Consider the following 14,783-nt stretch of genomic DNA (forward strand, 5'->3'; position numbering starts at 1 on the left):
AGCAATGATGGGTCTACCTGGTGGATTAACAAGATCTTTATGAATTTTGGGTAAAATGTAGATTACAGGTGTAATTGGATATTCAACTTTTAGAAAATCAAATTCATTTTTTGTTATATCACCTCTTTTAAGAAAAACTAGAAATCACCCTCCCAACAACTTAAGGCACTTAAGTATACTTCATTTTCCACGTTTCACTCAGTCTCGCACTCAGTTGAGTGTGCTAGCCTTTTTTTGGGTTGTAAACGTGAAAAGACATGTTCGGCGTGTGCGTCATCTAGTGGACTGTTTTTAAAACGCTCAAATCACTCACGCATGCACCGTTGTACTTATGTCATACGTACGGACACTGTGCTGCATGCGGACAATGTGCGGGAGCATCCGCGAACCCACCTGATGACGAAAATTGCGTCACATGGACAGTGCGCAGCCGAAGTATACTTTGGGGTTTAGAGATGCCCTAACGACCATTCAGAATCCCCTGGCACCTGCATTCAAGAACATCCACAGAAAAACTTCTTGGAAATCACTTAGGAGATGCTTAGCAACCATTCAGAATTTCCTAGTAACAGCATCCCAATTAATGTTATCTAAACAACCAAATAATGTCTTGCAATCCACCAAGAGATGCCCTAGCAATCACTCATCACACCCTAGCCACTACATAAAAAAGGTCTTGGCATCAACCACTCATAACACCCTAGCATTATGACAGCAAATTTAGCAGAACCTCTCACATTCTCTTAAAAATTGTAAAAATATAGTTTGGCAAAGCATTTAATTATTTTGTTTCTGTTTTATTCTTCTTTTATATATGAAAACAAAATGGTAGGTTGCACTTTAATGATTAACAATATGGGCTTTTTGGTTAAAAAAAGATTGCATGCTCTGTAGCGATCCAGGAACTGCTGCGAGTTACTGAGCCATGCATTGTTCCGAAGGCTGCTCCAATGGGACTATATCTGTAATTAATGCACAGCCAATAGTGCTCGTTGAAAGGTATCTGTTAAACTGGCAAGTGACCAAGTCTTTTCAAACACAGAAGCAGGAAAAATGGCCACTGTAACCTTGTGTTTGCAGCAATGAAGCATGTCTCTCTATAACAGTAAACGGTACAGTCGGTCAAACCGGTATTGCCACAAAAACGTCACCTGCCTGCACAAGTATCCAAACAGAAACTACTACAAATTTACCTTACCCTGATGAAAAAACCCACTTCCATAAAGGTTCAAATAACATTGAAAAGATGAATGAAAGGGACCTGACAATACAATATTATATTAATATTTGGGTTCAGATGCGATACTATTGTGATTATTTTAGTTTATTAGTGCATTATGTTGCAATATCTCATTCAGCAGGACTTTTTCATAAAAATATCAATGTGAAAAATTAAAGTAATTTTTGAGGTGAGAATATTAGTATAGTATTGTGAGGTAAAATATTACAATATTTTGAAATATAGATTTTTTTCCTTTTTAATATATGCCATCAGTATCACTCGAAATATAAAAAAACCCTAATAATTATATAGTGACAAGAAAAAATTCTTACATTTTATTGTTATTTTTATCTTCTATCTTGTATAACTAACAATATTTTTTGCTTATTATATGTTCCCATATATTCTGGCAAATAAAATAAAAATAAAATAAAAAATATGCAATTGTCTCCGAACAAATTTCAGGCATTTCAGCCTTTTTATCAAAATATATTTATTATCATCATGCAAAACAAACAGTCAAGTGCATCCAAACTGTTGTTTCACTGTTTTGCACAGAAAAAAAATGCTGTAACAAGCCACATTCTGATTAGTGAGAACCAAAAGCAAATAGACAATGTTTTCTGTGTATATAGCAAGAGTTGGTGGGAGGTATATGCTACCAGATACAAATCAGGTAGGTGGACGGCGTTCACTGGAGGAATACATTGCTCTCTAAATTCCCCAAGTCTCCTGCAAACCAGGTGCTGAATTCAGATTCTGGACTCCATGTTTTCAACTCACGAAAACAAATCCAGTTTAGATGACTTTAAATCAGTCAGCACTCAAATCCAATTCTGCACATATTCATCTCTGATTAATATGACAATATGTCTGCCTATATTACATTCATTGCCATGATGCAGTGACTCATGCTCTCCCACATACATGTGCTCAAACATCTAAGAAATCACACCCTCTGTACAAACACAAATCTTTTGGATCACTGAGTATGTATACATTACATGCATTTTAAACTAGCAGACTAAAATAAAAAGTGACCCATGACAGAATGAGTCTCTTCCTCATTTCTGCCTGTTTGAAATGCAATGATCTGAGAGAGAAAAAAGATCTGAAAATATGATCTAAACCCTTTCAGCTATTTGTAAAGAGGTTATATGTCCATTTGAAAAAAAATATATATATGCAAAGTTGGTATGACAGGAAACTTGTTCACTAACCTGCCCGCACACAGGCAGAGACGCCCCCATCATTTCGGTTATCCTCGGTTTCTTCTTCTCCCCAGAAAAGTCAAACTAACCAAAAGCGTTTAACAAAGTCAAACACACACACTGTTACAGCGCTCACAGGCAAACAGCAGTGTGTGCTGAAGTATATGTCCAAGGAGGGGGTAATGGGGGCTGAAACAGTAGTCACATGTCAAGACAGGGAGGAGCCTTACTAGCCCTTCCAGAGATGCTTCTTGTGCCATATGTTTTGTGTGGGATGCGTTTTTTTTTCGCTCCTCTTGGAGACTGACATCTCATGCTCAGAAAAGTGCTATTTAGGTTAATATTTGCCAGAAGATTCTGAGCCAACATCTTATATAACACTACTCTTATCTTCAACATCTTAGATCTCCCTCTCTTAACCCGTTAATCTAACGGCTGCACATCAGATTCTGGACTCCTAGCATAGCATTTAAAACAAAGCAGCGTTTGAGCCCACAGTCCTTGTTGAAAGCTGTTATTAAACGTTCATCTCCTGGTAGGACTGCATGGCAGATGACATGACAGTCCATACACACCCACACGGCGTGCAGTCACACATAAAGAGCGCGTTCCGCCCGTGTTTGAAATGTAACACTTGTGGCTCTTTCAGTGGTGATGGAAACCTGAGATACTGCAGAAAGTAACAAAAACTGCCACCACAGATGTGATAAAGGACATAACTGTGATGTTGCTTTACACAAAGAGAACCAGTATCTGTTGAACAACTCATATTATGTTGACTGAGACATTATAATCCTCATTTACATCCCTAAATATAACTCTGGAACAGCATACCATGCAGTATATTGTATAATAATATTGAGTAACATATTGTTGCATTTTGGGCCTGACCTATAATAATACGCATAAGCTAGTACCATATTATTGTATTGCTTGTTTGATGATTACATTTAGACGAAAATTCAATAAAACTGCAAGAATTAGAATTACATAATAGTAAAACACTGTTGTTTAAAAGTTTGGGGTCAGTATGTTTTATTATTATTCAAAGATTCTAGGGGGAAAAAACTATATCCCAATTTTCACAAAAATAAAAGCAGCAGCAACTCTTTTTTTGAACATTGGTAATAATAAGAAATGTTTGCTGAACATGTTTGTAAATCAGCATAACTGATTCATTTCTGAAAGAAATTACATTAATTTTGCCATCACAGAAATAAATTATCTTGTAAATTAAATATAGTAAAATAGAAAAAAAAAAACAAAACATTTTATATATATATTATATATCTCGTGCAGCCCTAGAAGTGTACATACAAAAGTTTAATGTGTTCATTTGGTGAAATTGGAGTAAAATTTAAAGGTGCCGTAGAATAGAAAATTGAATTTACCTTGGCATAGTTGAATAACAAGAGTTCAGTACATGGAAATGACATACAGTGAGTCTCAAACACCATTGTTTCCTCCTTATAAATCTAATTTATTTAAAAGACCTCCGAAAAACAGGCAAATCTCAACATAACCCCGACTGTTACGTAGAAGTAGGGATCATTAATATGTAGGCCCCCAATATTTGCATATGCCAGCTAATGTTCAAGGCATTACACACGGCAGTATTAACGTCTGGATGTGCACAGCTGAATCATCAGCCTAGGTAAGCAAGCAAAAACAATAACGAAAAATGGCAGACGGAGCAATAATAACTGACATGATCCATGATATGATATTTTTAGTGATATTTTGTAAATTGTCTTTCTAAATGTTTCGTTAGCATGTTGCTAATGTACTGTTAAATGTGGTTAAAGTTACCATCGTTTCTTACTGTAGTCAAGGAGACAAGACTGTCGTTATTTTCATTTTTTAAACACTTGCAGTCTGTATAATTCATAAACACAACTTCATTCTTTATAAATCTCTCCAACAGTGTAGCATTAGCCGTTAGCCACAGAGCATAACCTCAAACTCATTCAGAATCAATGTAAACCACCATACTTACACAATTAGACATACTGCATGACGAACACTTTGCATTTTGAGGGATATATTAGCTGTGTGAACTTCGTTTATGCTGTTTAAGGCAGTCGCAAGCTCGGGGGAGGGGAGCACAAGAATTAAAGGGGCCGCAGCCTGAATCGGCGCATATTTAATAATGCCCCAAAATAGGCAGTTAAAAAAATGAATAGAAAAGAACTCTATGGGGTATTTTGAGCTGAAACTTCAGACACATTCAGGGGACACCTTAGACTTATATTACATCTTTTGAAAATGCGCTCTACGGCACCTTTAATAAAATTATTATAATTTGTTAAAATAAAATACCATTCTCCTTGAACTGTATGTAAATTCCATAATTTAACCATCAGAGCAAAAACTATTGACAAATAATAATTCAAGTACCACTGTGGACCTCCATTTTCTAAATGTACAAAACAATGTAATGCACTGTAAATCATTTATTGCCTGAATCAAGCACAGATCAGACATGAATCTTCAATTTAGAATCTAAAACAAAGCTAAGCTTTGTTCTGTACTCATTCCCACCCTTGAACAACATCAGTTGGCGACTGTGTTGATCAGTTTTAGCCAGGCACTGTGTGCTGGTCATAGATTAACTGCATGTCCAATAGATTACATCCTGCCTACTGCTTTTCTAAAGGGCTTATATAAAGAATTACAGAGGAGGGCTAACACACCACTGCCAGGAATTTCCTTCCTTATTTATTTATTTATTTATTTTTTATTGAAAATCAATGCACAATGAAGGCATGTTACTAGCTAATGTTCAGAAAGCAGATAAATATGTCACTGCAGAGTACATCGGAAAACAATCTGAGCACATCCGAATCCACACTGCACTATCACTAGAACTCTGTTTATCACTGCAGTTAAATTATTCAAACAATCATTTCTATATTGTTTGGACCATCTGCAAAAATTGCATTTCATTCCTTTGGTCCCTTAATGAGATTTCTGACAAATTTTATGTTGTAAACAGTAAAAACAGAAAATAATTGGATATTGGCTATGAAAATCCATGTATACTTATACAAAACACTGCAGACATGATCAAGGTTAAATCTTTGGAGTAAGCGCCCTCTAGTTGTGACCAACACATACTACCATTTTATTTTCCTCCTATAATCCTGCAAGCAGAAGTGACTTAACATTGTTAAAACTCACTGGGATTTGATTAAACACAGCTCGTGATTTAATTTCACACCAGCTCTGCTAATTGCAATTCTTTCATGCCTAATGAACACTATTATGCTCAGTAAACAGTGTCTCAAGACTCAGAGGACAGTGATACTCAAAAATGAAATTTTTAAAATGGCTGAAAATCCCAAAGAATGTAAGACTTAAAGTGTTAGTGCACCAAAAAATTAAATTTCTGTCATTAATTACTCACCCTCATGTCGTTCCACACCTTCATTCATCTTTGGAACACAAATTAAGATATTTTTGATGAAATCTGAGAGGTTTTTTAGCCCCCATAGAAAACGGCATAATTATCACATTCAGGGTCCAGAAAAGTAGTAAAAACATCATTTAAACAGTCAACGTGACTACACTGGTTCAACCTTAATGTTATGAAGCGACGAGAATACTTTTTGTGCAAAAACAAAAAAATAACGACTTTATCCAACAATGACCATATCTTAATTTGCATTCATTTGAATATCTTAATTTGTGTTCCGAAGACAAACATGAGTGCGAATAATGATAGAAATTTCATTTTTAGGTGAACTAACCCTTTAACACAAATATCAAATCAGAAATTAAACTACCCTGGCTGACGTGACATGCGACATCATCTGTTTATTGTGCAAAACTGAAGACAGAGCGACTGAGCGTGCGTCTGGTCAGAGGACTTTCATTAAGCCGGCAGTCATTCCCCTCTAATTGAAAGCGACTCACAAATGCATCTCGACAAGCATCAGGGTACAACCACAAATCTAAAACCACTAACAAAACCACTGGCATCGACAGGATATCTACCGCTCTGGACATCGCATTGTAACACAACGCTGATTTTGTGCGTCGTTTCATAAAAAAGAGGATCACATGCGTGGAGGTTCTAGAACAATCCCAGATACATGAAGCATAAACACAGGATCACTATTGCTCATCCTCCCTTGGTGAACTCAACTTCCTGTCCCTCGAGAAAAAAAATAATAAAATTACACATAGACCACAAGCTCTGTTTCCTCTTCCCTTGAGGCTAGCACCCATGCATGGTCATGTCACTATTATTTTACTTGCTTAGTAAAATAATTAAAAACAGAAACACTTCTCTAAGGATTGACTATAAAAGGGTTCACAAATATAAAACTACTGTACCTAACAGTATCATGTGCATTGCTAAGAGGATCCAAAGTGTGATGATGCACATCAACCACAATGAGAGCAAGCAACACCACCAACTTGCTCAACGTGCAAAAGTGGTAACACATCTTGTACAGCCCCCTGTGCTTAATAGAAGAGGAGGAAGGATGATATCGCTACAGGGGAAAAGTGGTTTAGCAACTCTTGTAACCTGGCAACACTTTTATCAATGTAACATACAGCAGATATGACATGTAGATTAAGCGTCTCCCCCTGTATAACATCAGCATTATCACCTGACAGCTCCGCTGTACCAATAGACCTGTCACATCCTGTGATCCATGGATGTAATACTCAGAAACCACACCCATGGGTCTTGGAAAGTGCAGTAATACACAATCACAGACTGTCTCTATTCAAGACACACACATTATCTAAATGTGAGTTGTTGTCAGATGTGACAATTAGCCTCATTAGGGTACAAAGGGTCAAATAGAAACTCTTTACAATGGCAAACACATATCGCACACCTTCCCACTAAGTCAAACAGACACTCCCATTCCGTCCCAAGATCCTTAAGGGGATTGTACTTATTACAAAAAATAAATAAAATCACCACACAAACTTTAAAATACTTTACAAACTATGCAATACTGTGTGGTCATGACAACTTTAACAATTATAACATAATTCATGTTTATGTAAAAGGTTCATCTGCCAATCTTAAACCTACATTTGAATAAAATATATATTTTCTTTTGCAAAATTACATACGCAATGACTGACACGTGATAAATACGTAGCCCTACTCTTCTGTTTGTCAGTTCAGCTCTAGTGGCTTTTTGTAACTAAGAATCCATTCAAGTCATAGAAGTTGCCCTGCAGGTACAGCAGGTTGTTTGCCTTGCAAAATGATTGGGTGTGGGCAATAATAACATAACTGCATAATTTGAAAGGTGTCATACTCATACTCTAGTTAATCAAAACAAATCAAATTAAATCTTTTTAATAGACTCATCTGATGTGATGCAGTCCAGATGAAATATATGGCTGCCACCTTCTGTTGCCATGCGTTTCAAACATGTCTCTCACTCGTTGCTGCATTAGGACACAGGTCTAGCTTTGTACAGTACTCTCAAGTCATTACTTTTCGCGTGTTAAAACTTACTAGGTTCATTTCTACCCAGAAAACAGTGCGTTAGTTAATCATAAAAGCCATGTAAACATACCTGATAAAAAACTGGAGGCACGTCCGCAGTGCTCTGAATCCGCTTCTCAGATATAAAGTCAGCACGAGAGGAGGAGGTGAACGCGGATCATCTGGCTCGCGCTTCCTTCTTCTTCACAGACCCGCCCATTTAAATTATACATTTGAGTCCACACCCGCCGAGATGTGTTAAAAATATAAATTGTCGTGTTCATATGCTGGTATCTGTTTGGTCATCATCTGGTTTTGAAAATTATTAAGTAAAACGTACACGTTTGTTTGAGTAGTTTATAAGAATTTTTAAAAGGGGTTTAGTTAGTCTCAAGTTGTCACCTGTATAAATGTCAAACATTTAATTAGCCAAGAAGCTTTCCAAGAGTATTTGTATCACTCACTTTGTCTTTGTTCGACCGCGGAGATTGTTGTTTTAAAATCAAAAGTCAAAATGCAGCATCAGAGATGATGGTCTTATTTGGAGATATGAGGGTCTGTCGCTCTACCATTGGAAAAAGCGTAACGGCTAACTTGGGATCACGTGTGCCTCGATAACCAATCACATTAGGCTACAGCTTTGACGTCGTTGAATTTCGTTGTCGTTCTCGTTTGCGGACAGAGAAGCGCCTTAAACTGATTCATAATAAAAAAGCATTTATTTCCCCCATGTAAACACTTAAAAATAGATCACATAACAAGCCGTTTTCCCACAAAAGCAGTTTATTCCGCATAGTGAAGCCTCTCCTCCATTGACATCCATTAAAAAAACGGCCTATTGTCTCCTTCCCTGTGTACCGCAGGCTTTATGCTTTTTCCAAGTGGCTTTGGCAGCGTTCCCTTCTCCACAACATTGCTCGGCGCGGGTTTCTCTCAATAAGCGGGGAGTGAGAAAACCCATAATGGGTATGGTATCGAGTGATGACGGAACGATTGGAGGAGTATTGGGAGGAGTGGGGAAACTCTGTCGCTCCGGTCCACTCATTTATGGAGTTCCAGGCTGGGTCAAAGTCCCTTTAAGATAAGTCAAGTGCGTCCCAATTTGCATACTTATGCACTATGACGTTTTTAAGTATAAATAGTGCAAGTAGTGCGTTCACACTGAAAATTCCAAAAAGAAAAAGTACACTTTAAATACACCGATGATGCACTAAAATAACGGAAAAAATGAAGCGTGGAATGTTGGACACTTCAAAAAAAAAAATTGACAATCATGCTTTCAGTCCATTTCAAGTTTGATTTTGACGTGACATAAAGTGGTGATATCTACTGGGTGATCTGTTTACTTACTTTTCAATTAGTCTTCCCATTGACGCCATCATTTGTTCAGTCAAACTGACGCGGGGATCGTGCGCATCAACAAGAGGCGGGATTTAACGCACAAACCAATCATAACCAATTACATCCAATCATAGCACAATGGAGACATTGTACCTCTCACGTGACTTTCCCCCATTCATTCTCAATTACCGCCCACAAAACCCACCGCACGCCGGGGGTCTGATGATTTTCTATGGTTTCCTATGAGAGCAAAGGGAGGCATGACTCCTGCTGTACCTTTACCTGTGGGTGTCACTGTTGGGCTGTGTTCCTTTAGAAATACGTGTGACTTGTGCTCTTTTTAATGTTTGTAATATTTGTGTTGTTTTATATGTAATATGGATTATTTTCTCATCCAATTTTTTTGAGGAGGCTCTACCTCCCTTGCCTCCTTGGAGGAAACGCCCATGGTTTTAGCGTGTATTCTTCTGTGGAGACAGCGAGTTGGTGAAGAACTAAACAAACAGGCCGATTTTGTTGAATATTTTCCAAATAGTTGTGTTGAATAATGAACAGTTTTGCATATTTACAGTCAGAACTGCTGTATAAATTAGCATGGCTGTGATTACCTGCAGCCTATATGTTTCATATGAAACATGGAAACCACCCAACAGTCCCCACCAGCAAAACGGCTCAATAAATAAAAAGGGTAGCTAATAAAGTTAGGGTTAGACAGCAGAAAACAGTGCTTTAGGCTACAAAATTAGTTTGCGTCAGACTTAACCACAGCTCTTATCAACAGAGTTGGCACATATTTGATTTATTTCCACATATGAATGAGTCCTGAATCCGATCTCGAAAAATCCGAATGCATGCGTTTTTTCCCTGTTTACAGTCATAGAACACATCCGATCTGTGTCACATATGAGCAAAAAATGGGTCACATTTCTCTGACAGTGTAAACGAGGCCATAGACGTCCTGAGACCAAACAAAAATGGCTGTGTAGGCACACTGCTCACAAAATTTCAGCTCATGTTCTGTTTACCTCACACAAATGAGGGGTTCACCTTTTCACTTCTTTTAAATTTCCTTATCATGCTTTTTTATTGTATGTAATAATTCATATGGTTTTGAGATTATCAGACATTTTATCACAATTCATTTTGTTTACTAAAGCACAGAATCTGATCTTGCATCAGCAGGCATGACAGTCGTTGAGGCCCCTTCATTCATGCCAAACGTGGCTTTAGTGTTACTACGATTTTAATGACACAAAGGAAGCATATTTTCCTTTCTTGCTATCAGAAAGATTCTGATGGTCAGAAGAGACTGTACACATAGCAGGAATATTTTAAATTATTGACATTATTTATTTTCAGTATGGTCGTTTGTTTTCAGTAAATGTGTGGTTCCAAAGATGATAATGGTCAAATCATGTTTCAAATGTTTTAAAATATTTTGTGTGTGTGCAAATTATATACCAAACCGGATGCAACTTGCTGTCTGTCAGGATTGTTGTTACAATCCGCACCTTGAAACCCAATATACTGGAAAAGCAGGAAGGGGTTTTTAGTGGAATATTTAACCACACAAACAAAAGAAACAAAACATTTTTTTGCTCAAATTCTTTACGTTGTCAACATTTCTTGAAATATTTTGAGCTAGTAATTAGATCACATAGACGCGGACACTGGTTTTTTAAGTGACAATGCTGCCATCGTGTGGTGAAAATCGGAAGATTAGTGTTCCTTACCACCTCACGTGATGATCAAAAATGCAGATATTTTAAACAAACATTTTTGAAAAGCAAACCACTTGAAATGCAAAATAAAGCCTTTGTGAAATCTGTGGCGGAAAATTGTTTCAGCCATATTTGAGTAAAAAAAAAAAATAAAAATATATATATAAAATTGAAACTCTCATAATTAATGACTTCATGCAACTCGAAATACAAATTTTGATTTCAGGGGGATTTTACCTGGCTTAATATTTTTAACTATCTTAAAATAATGCTTTTTGACTGAACTAATTTTTTAAAAGCTACATTAAATTTGATTCAGACATGTAATTCTGCTAAATATTGTATATTTTTTTTTAACAAATTACACATTTTAGCATTAGAATAGATTCTCTGCAACATTAGTTTGGTTATAAAAATAAAATCTAAAAATAACCTGCAGGGAACGTTCTGGGAACGTTCTCTTTAGTTTGCAAAAAAGAACCAACAGAGAATACGTTCCCAGAAATAACCAAACGGGAACAATATGGGAACGTTGTGTTTGCTGGTCCTGTATGTTTAGACCGGTGAACACAAGCAGGAGACGTTCGTTATAACGGTAACCGCTCTACACATCCGTTCCACACCTTCTCGTGTGCATGGAAAAGTATGGAAGATATACATATCATTAATGTTATTTAATAATGGTATTATAAATTGCACTTTGTAGATTACAGCATGCCATGTTTGCTGTTCTCGCATTTACAGCGATTTGACCAGCAGATGGCGCTAGCTTACCACTCCCTTCTGAACTGCTGCTTTGTGCATGCTTAAATGAAATAGGAAGTTTCTCACTTGGTGTGTTTGACTTGAAGCGGCGCTCCAAAGACCGATCGGTGTATGACATCAAAGTACCGCAAGAGCGATTCGAAAGCGTAAGTCGTCTGCTCTCTAATTGCTCTCGCGGATATAAATTCTGGTATTTATTACATGTCGTTCCACACCCGTAAGACCTTCGTTAATCTTCGGAACATAAATTAAGATATTTTAGTTGAAATTCGATGGCTCCATGAGGCCTGCATAATGAATCAGCGTGTCGAATCAGCGGTTCGGCGCGCCAAAGTCACGTGATTTCAGCAGCTTGGTGATTTGACACGCATTTCTGAATCATGATTCAATACACTGATTCATTTATGCTCTGAAGCTTCCTGAAGCAGTGTTTTGAAATTGTCCATCACTAAATAAGGCGTTTTTTTGGTTTTTTTTGGCGCACCAAAATATTCTCGTCGCTTTATAATATTAATATTGAACCACTGTACTCACATGAACTGATTTAAATATGTTTTTAGTACCTTTATGGATCTTGAGAGAGGAAGTGTCATTGCTCCCTATGAAGGCCTCACAGAGCCATCGGATTTCAACTAAAATATCTTAATTTGTGTTCTGAAGATGAATGAAGGTCTTACAGGTGTGGAACGGCATGAGGGTGAGTAATTAATGACATTATTTTCATTTTTGGGTGAACTAACCCTTTAATAATTATTTTGAAAGTTAGCAAACTGGCAGCTCCAGAAGCAAGATGAAAAGATTTATCTTGAACTCTGTCATGGAAACTATCAATAAAACTTAATTAAACAATTTAATAACCAAATAAAAAGGATTTTTTGGACCAGGAGTTTGGAAAATGGATTAGCCTAATGGATGATTCAGCAGCGGGTGCCATCTTCTGGTCAGATTCAGGAATTCATTCGGCGCGTGACTCTCACAGTGCATTATGGGTATTCTCTAACCACTGAACTTACATCAGTTGTGAACTTGTTATTGCAGTGAATTTTGGGATTGAATGAGTGCACCTGTTCACTATGGTTTTGGACACCCCTATAAATGGCTGTCACCTCAAATATTGCCCTATTTAAGGGTATAGGGGGTGAGTTCGGACACAGCCATAGTGAGCATTGATGCTCCCTGGATTTTGCGCTGCATCAAGGGATTTTTTAGGGAGTGAACGCTCCAGTGCACTGGAAGGATTTTGCGATTGAGACAGCTTCTGTAATAGCTGACTCCCTGATCAGTGCCCTGACTACTGAAATAGGGAGCTGACTGAGACGCACCCTAAGTCATTATTACGAGAATGTTAAAACTAAAGCTGTGTCCAAAATTGCCCACTATTCCCACATTCACTATTCCATACATGGTCCATTAATACAATGTACACTTGTTATTGCAGTGCATTGTGGGATTGAATGAGTGCACTCGATAATGGCTGAATCCCAAATGGCACCCTAAACACTCAGTCTTCCTACGAGTCTGAAGAAGTCTGCCGCAGAGCTCGCACCGGTGTGGGCTCAGCAAAAGTGTGCATCAAGGGTGCAATACGGACGCAAAGGGGGCGCCCATGAGCACCCTTCTGAAACCTAAAATTGACAAATGGGACACCCTACGGTCTTGTGGACTTAACGGACACGCGCGCAACCATTGTAAGTCCACAAGACTAAAAGTGCTTAGAAGTGTGCAATTTGGGATTCAGCCAACATCGACTATGGCCCTATCCCCTATCCTAAACCATCACGGTCTTCCTCTGAGTCTGCACTTTCGTGACGTAATGTCGCTTTGACTGCCGGGTAAAGTCCTCTGCGTAGCTCGCAGACTTGTAGGCTCAGCTGAAGTGTGCATCGAGGATGCATAGTGGCCACAAAGGTGGCGCTTGCGAGCACCCTTCTGAAACCTAAAATGATGAATGGGACACCTTAAGGTCTCGTGGGACATGCACACGTGGCAGCCATTGTAAGTCCACAAGACCGAAAGTGCACATGAAGTGTGCCATTTGGGAAAAGGCCTAGGAATCCAGATACCACGACGGCTGAATCCCAATTGGCAGCATAAACCCTCACGATCTTCCTCTGAGTGTAGGCTCAGCTGAAGTGCGCATTGAGGGCACATGGCGGCCGCAATGGGGGCGCTTGCGAGCACCCTTCTGAAACCTAAAATGATGAATGGGACACCCTAAGGTCTTCTGGACTTAATGAACACGCGCACACAGCAGCCATTGTAGTCGACAAGACCAAAAGTGCATAGAAGTGTGCCATTTGGGATTCAGCCTACAAATGGTTGTCCCATCAAATAGTGCCCTATTTAAGGGAACCGGGCAATTTTTGACACAGTCTTTGTCATTATTATGAGAAAGTTTATCATTATTAATAGAAACTAAAGTGATAGTTCACCCAAAAATGAAAATTCTGTCATCATTTACTCACCCTCAAGTTGTTCCAAACCTGTATGAATGTTGGTAATCAGACAGTTGATGCAGACATCAGCTTTCATAGTAGGAAAAAAATACTATGGAAGTCTGTGACTACTGTCAACTGCTTGGCTACCAACATTCTTTAAAATATCTTCATTTTTGGGTGAACTATCCCTTAAGTCATAATTATGAGGAAGTTTCTTCTTATTTTTTCCAGAATTCATAGTTTTCAGTCACGTGACTGCCACAGAGGCCTGGAGGGCAAAACATGCATACCACTGCATTATGGACTTGCCAATTTTCAAATTCAAAAGAAGAAAAACAAAAACTTGAACAAAAAAGCAAGTTTTGGGTGCTTGTGATCCATATACAGCACCTGCTGCAGTATTTCAACTACTAAAAAAAAACAGCAGAACATTCTAGAACACTTAAAGCTAAGTTGTCCCCTGAATGTGTCTGTGAAGTTTCAGCTCAAAATACCCCACAGATTTTTTTTAATTCATTTTTTTAACTGCCTATTTTGGGGCATCATTAAATATGCACCGATTAAATGCGCGGCCCCTTTAAATTCTCGTGCTCCCAACTGCCTTAAACAGCATAAACAAACTTC

At 38.1% G+C, this 14,783-nt stretch overlaps 1 protein-coding gene across 2 annotated transcripts in view; it reads right to left on the reverse strand.

The window, feature by feature from the left end:
- pld1b (phospholipase D1b) overlaps window positions 1-8,098 on the reverse strand; it is a 34,979-nt gene extending 26,881 nt beyond the window's left edge. The window contains exon 1 of one of the 2 annotated variants that reach the window (XM_067377126.1): window positions 7,986-8,098. The gene's annotated coding sequence lies outside the window, so the exon portion shown is untranslated. Of the gene's footprint in view, window positions 1-2,442; window positions 2,600-7,985 lie in introns of those variants that run through there. The other variant, XM_067377125.1, reaches the window with a different exon arrangement.
- Window positions 8,099-14,783: the final 6,685 nt, after the last annotated feature.

This window comes from Chanodichthys erythropterus, chromosome 23, assembly GCF_024489055.1.
Source record: "Chanodichthys erythropterus isolate Z2021 chromosome 23, ASM2448905v1, whole genome shotgun sequence".
In the NCBI taxonomy this organism is placed as follows: domain Eukaryota; kingdom Metazoa; phylum Chordata; class Actinopteri; order Cypriniformes; family Xenocyprididae; genus Chanodichthys; species Chanodichthys erythropterus.